Source organism: Lithobates pipiens, unplaced genomic scaffold (genome assembly GCF_037356315.1).
Source record: "Lithobates pipiens isolate NorthernLeopardFrog02 unplaced genomic scaffold, aLitPip1_a1.2 Scaffold_18, whole genome shotgun sequence".
Classification (NCBI taxonomy): Eukaryota; Metazoa; Chordata; class Amphibia; order Anura; family Ranidae; genus Lithobates; species Lithobates pipiens.
The window spans coordinates 140,040,042-140,051,078 of NW_027507758.1; the positions used below are offsets into that span (position 1 = coordinate 140,040,042).

General features: G+C 49.2%; 1 long non-coding RNA gene across 1 annotated transcript; it reads right to left on the minus strand.

The window, feature by feature from the left end:
* Positions 1-948: 948 nt before the first annotated feature.
* On the minus strand, positions 949-7,677 carry LOC143990086 (uncharacterized). Its single transcript, XR_013277145.1, has 2 exons — positions 7,589-7,677; positions 949-1,165 (listed from the first exon to the last, which is right to left on the minus strand). It is a non-coding gene; the product is annotated as an uncharacterized LOC143990086 (long non-coding RNA).
* Between the last annotated feature and the right edge of the window lie 3,360 nt (positions 7,678-11,037).

Below are 11,037 nucleotides of genomic sequence, written 5' to 3' on the forward strand. Positions count from 1 at the left end.
CTCGCCATGGTCGACCAAAGAAGTTAAATGCACATGCTCAGCGTCATATCCAGAGGTTTTACTTGGGAATGAATATGAATATTAAGGGGAACCTCGAACAAAAAAAAAAAAAAAAAAAAATTGAGTGGAGGTCCCCCCAAAATTCATACCAGGCCCTTCTGGAATGGGAATTAAGGGGAAACCTGTGCCAAATTTTAAAAAAAATCCATATGAGACCCTTATCCGAGCACGCAACCTGGCAGGCTGCAGGAAAAGAGGGGGGAGGAGAGAACGCCTCCTGAACCGTACCAAGCCACATGCCCTCAACGTGGGGAGGGTGCTTTGGAGTAGCCCCCCAAAGCACCTTGTCCCCATGTTGATGGGGACAAGGGCCTAATCTCCACAATCCTTGCCCGGTGGTTGTGGGGGTATGTGGGCCGTGGGCTTATTCAAATCTGGAAGCCGCCATTAACAAGGAGACCAGTGTGAATTGGTAACAGGGTACATCGTATCCCTACCATTTCACAAAAAGATGGTAAAAAAGACAAGAGACAGCTTGGGACAAGTCCTTTATTTAAAAAACAAAAAACAAAAGTTCAGCGATGTCCATTCATCTTCTATCACTCTGCCCGACGGACCGAAAAAGAAAAAAAAAAGCCGCAACTGTTCAGCCTCCATGGGAGGCTCCCACTGACTGACGCTTCTTCTGGGTGACAGTTCTTATACAGCTGAGGGCGGGACCACACAGATGACATAAACGGGTGACCCAGCCCCCCTCTGACACCACGGAGGCTTCCCCATGGCGTCAGAGGAGGGGAGGGGTCACCCATTTACATCAACGTTTACTTCACCGTTTACCATCATCCAAAACAGGAAAAATATATAGAGGGAGAGGAAGGAGGGAAATAGGGACAGTTGCTTAAGCTGTCTAGTATGGCTTCCAAAAAAATCTTGGCACCAACCACAGAGTTTGATTAACATAAAATATGAATTTATTACATATAAAAACATAAATCACAACATTAATTATCAAAGCAATAGAGAAAGGTCAATAGAGAAAGGTCAATACAGCAATATAATACTTGTAGACTTCCAGACTGATGACTGGTTAAAGAGTATGTTCACAGATTTATACAATCCTCAACCGTTTTCGCGATCATAGGACCGCTTCTTCAGGAAGATAAATCTATAAAGATAAATGGTATAGATCAACGGTCATCTGAATGGTATATCAAACAGCATATACAATGGGTATAACAAAACAGCAAAACAAAATAAAGGGCATAATGTCTTACCAATGACTCTATGACCAAGCAAATACATCAGCCACCAAAGGTTTTATATATATATATATATATATATATATATATATATATATATATATATATATATATTGTATGTAAACAGGTGTATATACAAGTAAGGAATAGTAAGAAAAGGGTGAAGAAGGCAAACAGGAAGAAATGTGGGAAATCACTCAATACACTAATGACAGGTTGTTATTGGATACCGAAATTGAACAGACAATATGAACACCTTAAAGGCACAATGATTTTTTTTTTACCAAATGGAAGGAGATTAAGGACAGATTCAAATTAATGAATAAAGAAATTGTAACGAGAAAACAAAGCAAATTTGCCAAAGACAAGATGGCTTTTGCAGATGGATATGCATATAAGTGGAAAGGTAGACGGGGTCCTCCACAAAACAACCATGCCCATAATACCACTGCCGATTACACTGAATCCGATTCTTCTCTGTCATCCTTTCTTTCTCAACAAACAGGCCCATGCACTACTGATACATCCACTTTGAACTCATCACGTAAAAGATTACACTATAATGGTAATACTCTACCTATGGCACCTAATAAAATTTAAAAATCCACTAAACCATCCAAAGGACCACAAGCACAACCAACGCCCACCCCTGCAGGGATTCAGGCCGCAGGTGGCGGTACTATTCCCCCTTCCTCTTTCTCTACCTTACATGGCACTACCCCCAAAATCCTGGGATCTCCACTCTTGACCTCTAAAGCCACTAAAACCCTATGATATAATTATTTAGATCTCAAAAAAGCAACAAAGCAACCTGGACACATTTGTCCTCAAATCCCCTCTTCCCTCACCCAACACCAAGCTAAACATCATTAATTTAAATCCTCTTAAATTTTCCGATGATAAGCTTTCGGTCCTGCAACTAGGTCTGGGGTTTTGCCTGTTAGATCCCATTGATGTTACTGAAAAGATTAAGGATCTTTACCTTTTTGCTAGAAACCTTAGGCCGCGTACACACGGGCGGACTGTTCGCCCAACCTTGTCCGCTGAACAGTGTTTGGGCGGACAGTCCGCTCGTGTGTGGGGCTTCAGCGGACAGTTTCAGCGGACAGTTGGACGGACAAAGTCTTTCGGAAATTCCGAAAAACTGTCCGCTGAAACTGTGTTTGAGCGAACAGTCCGCCCGTGTGTGGGCCTGTCCGCTGTACTTTCGAAATGAGCGGACTGTTCCCGCTCGGAAAGTCCGCCCATTTCGAGCGCGTGTACAGGTAGGCGGGGCCCGCGAAGGAGACATCGCGGGCTCCGCCGCCTGGAATGGGCTTAAAGGGGAACCCCAACGCCGAAAAAAATCGGCGTGGGGGTTCCCCCAAAGTCCACACCAGACCCTTGTCCGAGCACGCTACCCGGCCGGCCAGGAAAGGGGTCGAGCGAGCGCGCCCCCCCCTCCTGAGCCGTACCAGGCCGCGTGCCCTCAACATGGGGGGGTGCCTTGGGGAAGGGGGGGCCGCGTGGCCCCCCCACCCCAAAGCACCTTGTCCCCATGTTGATGAGGACAAGGGCCTCTTCCCGACAACCCTGGCCGTTGGTTGTCGGGGTCTGCGGGCGGGGGGCTTATCGGAATCCGGGAGCCCCCTTTAAGAAGGGGGCCCCCGGATACCGGCCCCCCACCCTATGTGAATGAGTATGGGGTACAATGTACCCCTACCCATTCACCTGTGAAATAAAGTACAAAAAAAAACACAACACAGGGAAAAAATATTTTATTGCACAGCTCCGGGGGGTCTTCCGTCTTCGGGGGTCTTCTCGCTGGACTCCTCCGCTATCTGTGTGTAGCTCTTTTACTAGCGGAGGAGTCCGGCTTTCTTCCTCCCCGCCGCCGGCCTCTTCTCCCGACTTCGGGGGTCTTGTCCCCCTCTTCGGTTCTTCTGCCGGGCCACCGCGCCTTCTTGTAGCTCTTTTACAGGCGGTGGCCCGGTCTTCTGTCGCCGCTGTCGTCGCCACCGCCGCCGCCTTCCGTTCTTGTTCTTCTTCTTGTTCTTCTTGTTCTTCTCCTGGAGATGTTGACTCGACGAGCTCTCCGGCCGGAATGCCAGAGCCGCGCTGTGCGGTCACTTATATAGTGACAATGGGGCGGTGTCACATGGGTTGGTCACATGGTGACCCCGCCCCCTTACGATGTCATAGTCCCCATGTGACATCAACCCATGTGACCAACCCATGTGACATATACCATGTGACACCGCCCCATTGTCACTATATAAGTGACCGCACAGCGCGGCCCTGGCATTCCGGCCGGAGAGCTCGTCGAGTCAACATCTCCAGGAGAAGAAGAAGAAGAACAAGAAGAAGAACAAGAACGGAAGGCGGCGGCGGCGGCGACGACAGCGGCGACAGCGGCGACAGAAGACCGGGCCACCGCCTGTAAAAGAGCTACAAGAAGGCGCGGTGGCCCGGCAGAAGAACCGAAGGCGGCGACAGAAGAACGGAAGGCAGCGGCGACAGAAGACCGGGCCACCGCCTGTAAAAGAGCTACAAGAAGGCGCGGTGGCCCGGCAGAAGAACCGAAGAGGGGGACAAGACCCCCCGAAGTCGGGAGAAGAGGCCGGCGGCGGGGAGGAAGAAAGCCGGACTCCTCCGCTAGTAAAAGAGCTACACACAGATAGCGGAGGAGTCCGGCGAGAAGACCCCCGAAGACGGAAGACCCCCGGAGCTGTGCAATAAAATATTTTTTCCCTGTGTTGTGTTTTTTTTTGTACTTTATTTCACAGGTGAATGGGTAGGGGTACATTGTACCCCATACTCATTCACATAGGGTGGGGGGCCGGTATCCGGGGGCCCCCTTCTTAAAGGGGGCTCCCGGATTCCGATAAGCCCCCCACCCGCAGACCCCGACAACCAACGGCCAGGGTTGTCGGGAAGAGGCCCTTGTCCTCATCAACATGGGGACAAGGTGCTTTGGGGTGGGGGGGCCGCGCGGCCCCCCCTTCCCCAAGGCACCCCCCCATGTTGAGGCCACGCGGCCTGGTACGGCTCAGGAGGGGGGGCGCGCTCGCTCGCCCCCCTTTCCTGGCCGGCCGGGTAGCGTGCTCGGACTAAGGTCTGGTGTGGACTTTGGGGGAACCCCCACGCCGATTTTTTTCGGCGTTGGGGTTCCCCTTTAAGCCCATTCCAGGCGGCGGAGCCCGCGACGTCTCCTTCGCGGGCCCCGCCTACCTGTACACGCGCTCGAAATGGGCGGATTTGCCTCCGCCTTACGTGGGCGAGTCCGTTCATTTCAAAAGTTGAGCGGACTGTGGCCGTTGGTTGTCGGGGTCTGCGGGCGGGGGGCTTATCGGAATCCGGGAGCCCCCTTTAAGAAGGGGGCCCCCGGATACCGGCCCCCCACCCTATGTGAATGAGTATGGGGTACAATGTACCCCTACCCATTCACCTGTGAAATAAAGTACAAAAAAAAACACAACACAGGGAAAAAATATTTTATTGCACAGCTCCGGGGGGTCTTCCGTCTTCGGGGGTCTTCTCGCCGGACTCCTCCGCTATCTGTGTGTAGCTCTTTTACTAGCGGAGGAGTCCGGCTTTCTTCCTCCCCGCCGCCGGCCTCTTCTCCCGACTTCGGGGGTCTTGTCCCCCTCTTCGGTTCTTCTGCCGGGCCACCGCGCCTTCTTGTAGCTCTTTTACAGGCGGTGGCCCGGTCTTCTGTCGCCGCTGTCGTCGCCGCCGCCGCCGCCTTCCGTTCTTGTTCTTCTTCTTGTTCTTCTTCTTCTTCTCCTGGAGATGTTGACTCGACGAGCTCTCCGTCCGGAATGCCAGAGCCGCGCTGTGCGGTCACTTATATAGTGACAATGGGGCGGTGTCACATGGTATATGTCACATGGGTTGGTCACATGGTGACCCCGCCCCCTTACGATGTCATAGTCCCCATGTGACATCAACCCATGTGACCAACCCATGTGACATATACCATGTGACACCGCCCCATTGTCACTATATAAGTGACCGCACAGCGCGGCCCTGGCATTCCGGCCGGAGAGCTCGTCGAGTCAACATCTCCAGGAGAAGAAGAAGAAGAACAAGAAGAAGAACAAGAACGGAAGGCGGCGGCGGCGGCGACGACAGCGGCGACAGAAGACCGGGCCACCGCCTGTAAAAGAGCTACAAGAAGGCGCGGTGGCCCGGCAGAAGAACCGAAGGCGGCGACAGAAGAACGGAAGGCAGCGGCGACAGAAGACCGGGCCACCGCCTGTAAAAGAGCTACAAGAAGGCGCGGTGGCCCGGCAGAAGAACCGAAGAGGGGGACAAGACCCCCGAAGTCGGGAGAAGAGGCCGGCGGCGGGGAGGAAGAAAGCCGGACTCCTCCGCTAGTAAAAGAGCTACACACAGATAGCGGAGGAGTCCGGCGAGAAGACCCCCGAAGACGGAAGACCCCCGGAGCTGTGCAATAAAATATTTTTTCCCTGTGTTGTGTTTTTTTTTGTACTTTATTTCACAGGTGAATGGGTAGGGGTACATTGTACCCCATACTCATTCACATAGGGTGGGGGGCCGGTATCCGGGGGCCCCCTTCTTAAAGGGGGCTCCCGGATTCCGATAAGCCCCCCGCCCGCAGACCCCGACAACCAACGGCCAGGGTTGTCGGGAAGAGGCCCTTGTCCTCATCAACATGGGGACAAGGTGCTTTGGGGTGGGGGGGCCACGCGGCCCCCCCTTCCCCAAGGCACCCCCCCATGTTGAGGGCACGCGGCCTGGTACGGCTCAGGAGGGGGGGCGCGCTCGCTCGCCCCCCTTTCCTGGCCGGCCGGGTAGCGTGCTCGGACAAGGGTCTGGTGTGGACTTTGGGGGAACCCCCACGCCGATTTTTTTCGGCGTTGGGGTTCCCCTTTAAGCCCATTCCAGGCGGCGGAGCCCGCGACGTCTCCTTCGCGGGCCCCGCCTACCTGTACACGCGCTCGAAATGGGCGGATTTGCCTCCGCCTTACGTGGGCGAGTCCGTTCATTTCAAAAGTTGAGCGGACTGTTTGGCAAACAGTTCGTTGAAACAGTCCGCTCGTGTGTGGGCAAGTCCGCTCATGCAAATTTTGAGCGGACTGTTTGCCGAAACTGTTTGACGAACAAGGTTGGGCAAACAGTCCGCGCGTGTGTACGCGGCCTTACATTTAAATTTATTTTTGATAAGGAGCGTAAGAAAGTTAATCTTGAGCGTGAGCTTGTTGAGTGAACCAAAATTTTTCTATGGAAGAGTTTCGGGCCTTATGTGACCTGATGCTGCTCTACAACGAGGGCAATACTGATGACACTTTGTCATCCTTTCTTCTTTCCAATGAATCTCAAGCAGAAACCCAGGCACAGGTCCCTATCCAGCCCATCAATAGATTTAAATTTAAGTCCCGTCAATTTCCAGATCTATTGACCTGTCCTGCTAAAGACCCATAAGAATGTCAATGCACCCCCCGGAAGACTGATAGCTTCTGGGATTGGGTCACTGACAATGCTACCTTAGGCCACCACTTTGGCTTGCACCACAAGTTTGATTTAATGGCAGTGAGGTTCTTTGTCCTTGAGGTTGTCCACCCGAGCTCAAGAGGGGGTGATTGGGATAGATCCATACTACAAAGGGAAATGATGTGGATTGAATGTCTCAATGAGGTCTGAATGAAAATAATTTGTATAAATACTTTTTATGAGGTCTTTTCCCTCCCCTTTTTTCCTCCCTTCTCCCCTTCCTTCCATACCCTCTCTTTTTCTCCCCCTTTCCCTTCCCCTCTTCGCCCTCCATTTCCTCCCTTTCCTCCCTCATCCCTTTGATTGGTACAATCAATGCCTCATTGGGCCCATGTCCCTTCATGCCACGTACTGTCATTTACTTGATGACTGTCTGGCTGCTGATTTTTAATCTAAAATTATTATTTTTTTTCCCCCTTTTTTTTGTTTTTTAATAATATGCTTCTATCAGTATCATCTGGTAGGATTACTATAGTATCTTATGTATGTACAATTGTGGATAATTTGTGTATGTTTATATTTAGACTCCTCCGATGACTCTCTGCCCGGCTTACTTAACCTAATGCTATTTCCCCATATTGGTGGGCACGTGACCTCACTGGCAGAGTTTTAATCTAACTCTGTGGTTGGTGCTGAGATATTTTTTTTTTTTTAAAGGCCATAGTAGACAGCTTAAGCTACTGTCCCTATTTCCCTCCTTCCTCTCCCTCTATATTTAATGCAAGCCATAGATGACGGAAGATAGAAGATTGACTAGTTCCTACAGTATGTCTGTAGGCCTTTCCTGATATTTGATGGTCAAGATTGCATGAGGATAAAAGCAATTACCATACCTGCCATTTTTTGGGACCACCACTATTTTCTGCTGTGTCAGACAGGCTTGCTCCTGCAGTGGTTCCTCCCTCCTCTCCTAAGTTTACCTGATGCAAAAATACAGTATCTAGTGTCAATAGGCACCTATACATGAAGATCAGATCTTATTTTAGAATTCATTCATGCAAACATTTTACAACTGTATGCATCAACTATTTGTTTGATGACCAACCACATCTTAGCTCTTGTACACGGTCGGAAATTCCGACGAAAACGGTCCGATCGGATTATATTGTCGGAAAATCCGATCGTGTGTGGGCTCTATCGGACTTTTTCTGTCGGTAATTCCGACGAAAAAAATTTGAGAGCAGGATCTCAAATTTTCCGACAACAAAATCGGATCTGACTTTTTCTGATCGTTTGTAGAGAATTTCCGATCGGACAAAGTGCCACGCATGCTCAGATCAAAGTACAAGAGCAAAGCTATTGGCTACTAGGCTGAACGTAGTTCCGTCATAACAAACAAACGTCATCACGTTCCGAACTATCGTATTTTCTGTCAACTTTGTCTGACCGCGTGTATGCAACAACAGTTTCGGACAAAATCCGTCTGAAAAAAATCAGACGGTTTTGTGGTCAGAATTTCCGACCATGTGTACAAGGGCTAAAGCCGCGTACACACGATCAAACAATCCGGTGGAAAAGTCCAGCGGACTCAAGTCCCCACACAATCCGCCTGTGTGTGGGGTCCGGCGGACTTTTTTTTACCCAAAAGTCCGGCGGACTAAGAAAGTAGTTTTGCACCTAAATATGTCTGCCGGACTCGCATTTAGGCGGACAATACGGTCGTGTGTGTGCTAGTCCGGCGGACAATACGGCCGTGTGTGTGCTAGTCAGCCATACTTTTGAAATGAACTGACTTTTCCCGCCTGGAGAAAAGTCCGCTCATTTTGAGCGCGGCTCCAGGTAGCTGGGACCAGCGAAGGAGGCGTCGCTGGCCCCGTCACCTGGTATGGACTTAAAGGGGAATCCCTACGCTGAAAAAAAACAGGATAGTCTGATACGTGTGTATGCGGCATTAGAAGTGACTTGAAACTTTTGTAAGGGATTTGGATATATGAAAAAATATATATAAAATGTATATAACTGTGTAAGTCTTCTGAGTTACATTTCACTTTTATCCTGCCTGTGACCAGCATAGTGTGCATTCATGGTTGCTTCCTCCTACTACAGTCCATCATATGTGGATTAAATATAAAGATTAATAGCTGGTTTTACAATATAGCATTCAGTTTACAGGGGTTGATTTACTAAACCCAGAGAGTGCAAAATCTGGTACTGCTTGTTCAATTAATCTTTGACAAAAGAAAAACAACCTGGAAGTTGATTGGTTTCTATGCAGAGCTGCACACGATTTTGAAAGCTCTGGGTTTTGGAAAACAGCCCCATAGTGTATAATGCATGGACTCTAAATAAGCTAAAAACTAAAACTGCATAGGTATGAATCCATAGGTGTGAATCCAGCCTAAGGCCTGGTTCACACCTATACATTTTTTAGTGCATATTCAGTTTTGCAGAAACACCCAGTCCATTTATCATGGTTTCCTATGGATGTAGTTCACATCTGTGCATTTTATGGAAAGGACCAGGGAATTTTTTGTGGATTTTGGTTCCATGGACTTCAGTGGCTCAAAAACGTGTATTGAAAAACGCAAAATGCACCTGGAATATGCAAATTGCAACCTGCATAGGTGTGAACCAGGCCTCACTCAGACAAGATCTAGAAGACAAGAGAAATACAAATATGTTGTAGTCCAAGTATTCTTGTGCCATAGTGAACGTTTAAGTAAAACTACCACAATGGTAAATCCCTGAAATACATTGGGTGTTTTATATGGACTTTCAGAATGAAATAAGTATCCATGGGCTCCAATATATTGTGCAGCACTTCTATTTCTTTTATACAATCAGGAGAGATGAACAGATGTCTCCCCAAGGACAACAGAAGGGGAAATATCTGCCTTTCATCTGTAGCTCCTGCTGCCACTTCTTGTGCAACTTACTCAGCAGAATGAAGCTGTGCCTATATAGTTTTTTTAATCAGAAGAATGTTTATTGTGCCAAAAAAATACATACAATGCAGAAGATATAAAGAGTGCAGTACAAAAGAAACATTGCATAACTTAGTAGACTCAGCTCAAGAAAATCAAGCAGTTTAACCTAAGTACAATGCCTTATCTAAAGTACGGTAATCGGAGTACTTTGCCCTAAGTAAGCATACAAAAGAGCATAATGGCACATTAACCACTTGCCTACTGGGCACTTAAATCCCCCTCCTGCCCAGACCAATTTTCAGCTTTCAGTGCTCACACTTTGAATGACAATTACTCAGTCACGTACAGGGGAGGGCTGGCAGCGTTAGGCCTGGGGGGCAAGTCCAGTCAAGTGGCCCATTTAACCACCAAATTAGCTCCACATTGCCTGCACAGAGAGAGAAATCACTCCACATTGTCCGCACAGAGAGAAAACTCACTTCACATTGCCTGCACAGAGAGAGAAATCACTCCACATTGTCCGCACAGAGAGAAAACTCACTTCACATTGCCTGCACAGAGAGAGAACTCACTCCACATTGTCCGCACAGAGAGAAAACTCACTCCACATTGCCTGCACAGAGAGAGAAATCACTCCACATTGCCTGCACAGAGAGAGAACTCACTTCACATTGCCTGCACAGAGAGAGAAATCACTCCACATTGCCTGCACAGAGAGAGAACTCACTTCACATTGCCTGCACAGAGAGAGAACTCACTTCACATTGCCTGCACAGAGAGAGAACTCACTTCACATTGCCTGCACAGAGAGAGAACTCACTCCACATTGTCCGCACAGAGAGAGAACTCACTTCACATTGCCTGCACAGAGAGAGAAATCACTCCACATTGCCTGCACAGAGAGGGGGACTGCTCCACACTGCCCACACAGAGAGAGAAATCGCTCCACATTGCCCGCACAGAGAGAGAAATCGCTCCACATTGCCGGCACAGAGAGAAATCGCTCCACATTGCCCACACAGAGAGAAAAATCGCTCCACATTGCCCGCACAGAGAGAGAAATCACTCCACATTGCCCGCACAGAGAGAGAAATCGCTCCACATTGCCCGCACCGAGAGAAATCACTCCACATTGCCGGCACAGAGAGAAATCTCTCCACATTTCCGGCACAGAGAGAGAAATCGCTCCACATTGCCCGCACAGAGAGAAATCGCTCCACATTGCCAGCACAGAAATAAATCACTCTACATTGCCCGCACAGAGAGAAATCTCTCCACATTGCCTGCACGGAAAGAAATCGCTCCACATTGCCTGCACAGAGAAATTGCTCCACATTGCCTGCACAGAGAAATTGCTCCACATTGCCTGCACAGAGAGAGAAATCACTCCACATTGCCCGCACAGAGAGAGAAAT